The sequence below is a fragment of the Plecotus auritus genome, assembly GCF_963455305.1.
Source record: "Plecotus auritus genome assembly, chromosome: 8".
In the NCBI taxonomy this organism is placed as follows: domain Eukaryota; kingdom Metazoa; phylum Chordata; class Mammalia; order Chiroptera; family Vespertilionidae; genus Plecotus; species Plecotus auritus.
This window is the reverse complement of record NC_137782.1, coordinates 111,874,514-111,882,119: the sequence shown is the minus strand read 5'-3', so window position 1 is coordinate 111,882,119 and position 7,606 is coordinate 111,874,514. Positions and strand designations below refer to the sequence as shown.

The 7,606-nt window shown below is 55.2% G+C and overlaps 1 pseudogene across 1 annotated transcript; it reads right to left on the bottom strand.

Annotated features, from left to right (window-relative positions):
• Positions 1-297: 297 nt before the first annotated feature.
• Positions 298-1,069, bottom strand: LOC308256645 (RNA-binding protein 7-like; annotated as a pseudogene). The gene has a single exon. The product of its transcript is annotated as an RNA-binding protein 7-like (transcript).
• Positions 1,070-7,606: the final 6,537 nt, after the last annotated feature.

The window sequence follows — 7,606 nt, the reverse complement described above, 5'->3', positions numbered from 1 at the left end:
ATACATATAACATGTGCCTTCCTCAATTTCTAAAACGATTAGGAATTGTGGAACTTTCTTTTGCATAAAACACTTTCCTCTTCATGAAACCCTGAGGTGAAAGTCTATTAATGTAAAACTGTAATCACAAGTCTTCTCATTTCTGTATTAGACTATAGCTATATGTTTAAAAATTTTTATAAAGAAATGTGGCAACTTGTAAAACTGCTCTGTACAGTTTTAACAAAACATTCCCAGACCAACTTGGTCCAAAGGACCTAGGATGACCCTATGAAAACAATGTCCTTTGAACACTTGTTAGCTCCAAGATGAATGCCACTTCCCAGCTCTACTGCTGTCTCTTCTGCTATCGTGGTCATGGCTCCAGCCATCGCGATTCCTGTCTGCATAGAAGTCATCACCTCTGTGTCCTCTCTAATGCTGCTCACGACTGAGTGTGTCTGTCTACTAGGGAGGGACGAGGACTCTGCCTGGCTTTACGCAGTGATGATGGTGTATCTTGACGCCATTGGGAGCTTGGAGACTTGTTATAACTATGATTGTGTAATTGAACTGATGGGGAAAATCCTGATCGATCAAGATGTGGAGAACCAAATTTCCCACCATATGACCTCTGTCTTAAAACGTTCATCCCTGCTTGTTTCTGAAAATTTTCTGGAGAAGAGTAAGTTCTCTGAATGACCTGTGGTGATGGAGTCATGTTATCCACAGTCCTTTCATGTCTGTTAGGAGATGGAGAGGCAGGGCTTGAATTTCCAACATGATGCTGGGAATATGACAAACTAACCTCCTGCGAGGCATGGCTGCTTCCTGATCTAAACTGAAAGTTGACGGGCCTTCCAAAAAGTCTTATTCCATTAAGGAGATTCGTGGCCTAAGGAACAGACACTTCCTGTTTGAAATTCACAAATGCAAACTGCTTTGGTTTACCATCCTTATCTGTGGGAATTTTCACTTGGATCACTGGCCCAGCCTGCTGGAAAGGCTGGGAAAGGAGCTCCTGGGTCACTTTAGTGTCTAGGATGCCCACTAAGAGAGTAGGATCCGCTTCCGGGGCCGCCGCCCCCATCTCGGCGTCGCCCCCTCCCGGAGAGGCCGAGGGGTCCTGGCTGAGGCTCCCACTGCGCACTCTCCAAAGCTCATGTCCTCGCGCTCCCAGGCCCAGGCGTCACCCACGTAAACGTCAGTCACGCTTGCTCCCGCCTGGCGTCAACGTGCACTGACGGAGTGCGCAAGCTCCGAGTAGAGCGCTGGTCGAAGGCCATGTCTCCCAGGAAGGCTCGCGGGGCAGGCCGTGTCCACGCCACACACGGGCTGCACTGACCTGGAATCGCGGAGGCCTCCCTGGTCCCAGGGACGTGAGGCAGATACAGCGGCCGCGTTTGAAGATGGCCCTGAAACACGTGTCCCTGTGCCTGGGCGACTAAGGGAACAGGGTGGCCCATCACACTCCCCTCAATGGCCGCAGTCCACTGGCTTCAGCACTGGCAAAGGTCTCTGGAGACAGCGCCCTCCTGGCCAGGCCCAAGGTGACCCACCGGGGACCTCCTCCTCTGCAGACCACATGGCCAGGCGTCTGGACCAGAGCCCTGAGCGACTGGCAGCGGCAGGGGCCCACCTTGCTCATTGAAGGGAAGGGACCCAGATGTGTGGTGCCAAGGCCACGAGGCGAGATTCTCCCTGTACCTGACCCTGGTGCGGAACTGGACCTGCCACGGAGCTCATGGTGCGGGACGCTGCGAGGGTGACCCTGCTGCTGTGTGACCCTGGCCCGCATTTCGGCCCTGCCCGGTGCTTCCTAACAGGGCGCTGCTCTCCTTTCCTTAGGCACTTACCACGAGCTGGACCCTTTGCCTGCACTGACTCACACCATCCTCACCACACCTACTAGGGGCGGTACATCGTTAACCCATTTCACAGATGAAGGCAGCGAGGCACACAGAGGTCCATCGGGTGCGGTCTCACTGCTGCAGGGACACCTCATGCTGCCTCGTGACGCCTCTCCAGGAGGACTCCTGCCCTCTCCCATAACAGTGGCTGCACTGGACTCTGCCTTTCCCCCAGCTGCGCATGCTCACCGACCCCTGGGTGCTCCCCCTGGCCACTTCCATGCCCCTAGGTTCCGGACACCACCCACGGATACCTACTTGCTGAGCTGCTGGTTCCCATTCTCCAGCTCCCCGCGCTGGAGGCTGCTCTCCTGCAGGGCCAGGGAGGCGTCCCGCAGCCCTTGGATGGTGCCCTGGAGGCCCTGCTTCTCCTGGTCCAGCTTCAGGAAGCAGCTGGAGTCTGGAGAGCAAAGTGGAGTCAGAGCCCAGAGTCCAGGGGCCTCAGCTTCTGCTCTCTGCCCCCGGCCCCAAGACAGCCATCACCCTGAACCCTAGGTTTGGGGGGCCTGGATGGTCAGCTGGATGCCCTCCCTTTTTCCCACGGTGCTGTTGCTGTGTGCATCTGAGGGCTCCTTGTGCGGTTATAGGCCCTCTGCTGGCTCAGCTGGGTTTGCTAGGGAAGCAGCCAGAGCTTAAGAAGAAAGCAGGTGGCGGTGGAGAAGCCAATGCAAAAGTTCAAGATGGTGGAACAGCTGGAACCACTTTTTATAAAGTTATAACCTGACAGTCAAGTCAAGGATTTCAGAGAGGAACAGAGATGGCAAAGAGAGTGTGTTCTCTGTGCCAGCCTCAGAGTGGGGGGAGTCCAGGTGGCTCAGCCGAGGGTATAGGGGGGACACGATCATTGACCCGCATGTCTGTGGGTCGTAGAGGCTATGAGGTGCATATGCCCAGTCCTCACCATCTCTGGGTAAGGTCCTTCAGACAGAGATTTCATTTTGTACTTTCACAATTGCATTGAAAAAAAATGAGACAGTATATCTAAGTTGCTTTAAAAATTCTAAGCAAGATGAAAACATAGGGTAAAGCCAGAAAAAGGCAATGTCCTCCGTTGCTTTGAAACAGCTTGAATGCAGAACAGAAAAGGGAGCACAGACCTGAGGAGAATGGGAGTTCTCGGCCCCTCCCTGCCACCAGCAGGTGCGTGACTTTGGGTAAGTCCCTAGACTTGTTCAGGAAGAAAACATGAATGCATGAGGGGTCAGGGTTGTTCCCTCACCTGTCCCTTCAGGGCCACACACTCAGCCCTGGGAGCCTTATCACACTGTACTGCTAATAGGGCAGCTCACGAGCACCCCAAGAAGCAGAGCAGTGGGTCTCTTTGGGTAAGACAAGGGCGATAAGAACAGCCATCCTTTGTTGGCACCCCGTGGGCCAGGCACAGCCTAACGCTTCACTGTCTCCTCACAAGATACCCATAGCAATCCTGTGAGGCAGCTTCATTACCCCCATTTTGCAGATAAGAAAACTGAGGTTTAGAAGAGGTCACTTGGCTAACAAGTGTAGGAGCCAGGACTTTAAACCAGGCCTTTCTGACTCAAGAAGCCACCACACCAACCACACCAAAGTACATTCACGCTTTGTTCGTGAGCTGCCAGCTAAGCAGTAGGAGTTGGGAACACCAAGAAGGAGTCAGTCAGTGACCTGAAAGGGCTCTCAGGCTACACTGAGCATCCGACTCAGGGAGGCTTTCCAACCCCATCAGCCACCCTGGTCCCTATCAGAAGCACATTTGGTCTGAGCCAGTCCCTGCCAGCCGCACAGCTTCTGTGTCCCACCAGGGGGCAGTGGTGCTCCCCAGGCACCTGAACTCCCAGAGCCTGGGTTCCCAGGAGCAGGGAGACACCAAACCACAGAAAGAACTAACTCCCACACAGACTCCTAGTTCAATGAACTGATTTTAGGTTTGGAGTGGATGGGGGCCTTGAAGAGAAGGAATACCCAGCTGTTTTCAACAGCCTTTCCATGACGCTGAGTAGTGTTGCTCAGAATTGAAAAGCAGCCCCTCCCCAAACCAGCCACAGGCCCTCCTGGCTCTGCAGAGCTCTAAGCTAGCCTTCACCTGCACTCTCAGGTGCACGCGTGCGATTGTTGGACACGGGAACTGGCTTGTTGTTTGCCGGGTGCTGAGGCTCCTGCTGTACTGTCTGCCACCCCACCCACCTTCTCTAGCCAACCCCACACCTCCTCTGGGGGCTGGGAGGGGGCCAATGCCAGAGGGAGAGGAAGAGGCCTGGGTCCCCTGAACAGCAGCCCCTGAGCAGCCCCTGTCCAGGAAGAAGGAGAGCAGACTACACCCATCTGCCCGATTATGAAAGCAACTAAGGAAACCATGCCCCGGGGACAACTATAATGGGGGTTAGTGACCACTGGCGACGTCTCCTGCATCCAGAGCTTCCAGTGCTCCAGGGAGAGATCTGAAACACCCTCCCGGTGTCAGCGTGCTGTCATCTGGAAGCTCCTGGGCCTGGCCGAATGGGAACTGATAAATCTGGCAACACTTCCTTTGCATTTCATGTCCTGACTTCAAGGCTGCCAGGCCCTTCATGTTCTTGGGAGAATTGCAATGAAACAGTTCCAAATGGCCCTTGAATAAAACCCTATTTACTTGGGCTGAGGATGGGCTGACACATACGATTCAGAGCCAAGGGTTCAGCTCCCTGGGTGAGGGAGAAGCCAAACAGTCAGCTGTTCTTGGAGAAGGCCCTTGGTATCCATTAAAGTGTAATTGTCTTCAATCAGGCTGGATCCCAGGCACCAGGGGCTGCTGCCTACCCTCTGACAGCTGCTCCAGCTCCCAGCGCAGGTGGCCGGACTCCTTCACACTCTGCCCCTGTGCTGCCTTGAGGGCCAAGTTCTCTTCCCGCAGCTCCTCAAGGCGTTTCTGCTCTGTGTCCCAGGCCTAGTGCAGAAAGGGGGGGGGTGGTGAGGATGCGGCCTGGGACACGCTCTGGACAGCCCCCAGCCCCCGTGCATCTGCCCTAATTCCCCCAGGATGAAGGGCCTCCATGCCCTGCTCACTTCAAAAACACAGCCACACAGAAATGACCCCAACACACAGCCCAGCTGTGAGACTTACAACCACTAGAAGGTATGTTGACCCAGTGACCTAGGGGATGAAGACACCCGAGGTCTCTGAGCGGTGTCTGAACAAAGTGACGTACAGCACAGGGCTTTAAAGCAAGAGCTATGATGGTGGCAGCTCTGTGGCCCCTTAGCAGGCCTAACGCCTTGGAAAGGCCATAAGGACTCACACAGCACAGCTCAACCCACACCATAAACGCCAGCAGAGACCCGTTTTGCAACAGATGCCCACATCCATCCATCCTCACAGGAAAGCAACACAGCATCAGGCCCTCTCTGCGTTGGGACCCTTAAGTGGTGCCCACTCAAGCCGCTGAGCTTAGCAAACGACTCTCTGCCGTCAGCTGGTCACTGTGTTGGCAGCAGCACCAACCCAGTAGCCGAACATCAGAGAACGGCACACATGAACCTGAACCTGCCCCTCTCTGTGTTACACGTGGCGACAACAGCCTGTCCTACCAACTGTAGGTGGCGCAGCTTCGATTTCAGCTGCACGTTCTCCTCCTCAAGCTCGTACAGCTTATCGAACAGGGACCCAGCGATAGCTGCTCCTGGAGAAGGCCCTTGGTGTCCATTGAAGTGTAATTGTCTTCAATCAGCTCCTGGTCAGCAATAACACAAATGAGAGCCATCAGGTTAAGGCCCCTGGTCATGAAGACAGCTCTTCCAGGCACCTGGACCCAAACCAACAACCTAGGGATGACTCTGCTGCTGCGGGAAGTTCTGTCTCCGCTTTTAAGCCCCTGCCCTTGTCCATGAGGCCAGGCCAGATGGAAAATCCCCGAAGCAAGACACCATTTAAATTTGGGAAAGGAACACTGTGAGAGCGTCTGACACGTACAGCCTCGGGTGGTTGGACGAGTGCACCTGCTGACAGGTGTGGGACTTGGCTGAGTCCCTTTCCCATTCACTGAGTCAGGTGCTGGGCACCCAGAGTGCCTACTATGAGGCAACCCAGATCTGGCCTGTCCCCCAACCCAAGGCTAGTTCTGCAGGGCAGGTCTATGCACTTCTGTTCTCATGGGGCTCCCAGAAGTGTTCAAAGACACTTGTCAGCGGAATCACGCCATGAGGGGGAATCAGAGGTGCCATGTGAGTTGGGCCCTAACGGACCTGGGGACAGGCCGGGATGGACAAGTGTCCAGAAGCAGAGTACAGCGTGACCTATATGATTTATAGCTACTATTCCCATGTGCCCCAGGTATTAGGCAGCAGAAACATCTAAACCTGCATTGCATAGCCCACCACCATAGAAGTGAGAGAACAGATGGCAAGAAGCTGTGCCCGAGTTCTAAAGTGGCAAAGGCTGGGCCTGGAAGAGGCAAAGAGTGTGAGACCTCCACACCCGAGGCCGATCTTAAACCCAGCTCCTACCTGCCTTCCACCACCCATTCTGCCCCTCTCTGCACAATCGGATTCAGGGGCCCCATCTGTGGACAGAACTCACTGGGATAAGCTCACTAGAAACATGTTGCTATCGATGCTACACGGTGCCAGCGCATGAGAGGCTCAGAGGCACCGAAACCACCACTCCTGTGCTGGACGGGACAAGGCTTGCCCCACACCCAGCAAGTGGAGCGAGAGCTGGGACTGCGCCTGCCAAGCCTCCGCCTCTCAGAGCAAGCCCTGCCCAGGAAGCTAAGTGCCATCCCTCTCGGAGGCGCAGAGACAGGCCCAGCTGGCCCTGACCTGCTCAGGATGCTCACGGCACCAGCACGTCTGCCCTCCAGTGTGGGGAGTTTCAGCCAAGGACAAAGCAAGGGACCAGAGGGACCTTCCAGGCAATCTCTCTCTCTCTGCCTCTGTCCTCCACCCAGACCCTGGCAGCACAGGTGGGACTGTTTGCAGAGGGAAGTCAAGGACCACCCGGTGCACCCCCACTTCCCTCTGTGCCTAGGGGCGCCCAGGCCTCTCTCCTCAGGTTGTGCCCCTGACACCCTCCCCTTTTATGTGCTTGTCAGTGCTGACACTGGACGGTCTCTCAGGAGGGCATCCGGGCCGTCTGTGGCTCCCCCTGTACCCATAGGAGAGCCCCTGCATGGGGGGTGTCCATGTGACAGTCGTGCTCGGCTCTCTGCTTGCTGCCCATCACACCTGACACTGTCACCATTCCAAAGGAGACAAAACCTCTGATCTCCCCCGTCCTTCTCCCCAGGCTGCAAGTCTTTTCATGCTGAGAAGGTTTTTAACATGACTTGTGAGGTCTCTACTACGTGCCTTGTGTGTGCCAGCCCCAGGCATGCAGTCGAACAGGACCCTGCCCCTGCCCTCAGGGGCTCGAGCTGCACTCAGGAAACCTGGCCCAGCAGGGCTGAGGGAGCCCTGCGCACAGCCTGCAGGGCTGTTGCAACCACTGCCATGTAAGCCTGCGGATGCGAGCACTGTGCTCGCTGCTCCCTGGAACCCGGCACACGGGCCTCGGAGGACAGTGGGACTCATCCTCTATGTGGCCTGGCCTCCACGGACCACGCTGTTTCTCTTGTAATTCATTTACTAATGCCAACTTTAAGGCATTATTAGTTTCACAGCAAAATTATTAATCGATATGAAAAATGTTGCTGCTGTTATCCAGAGGCACGCACCTTGAGAACATGGAAAAGGGGTTCTCATGAGAAACTCTGCAAAAGCCCAGA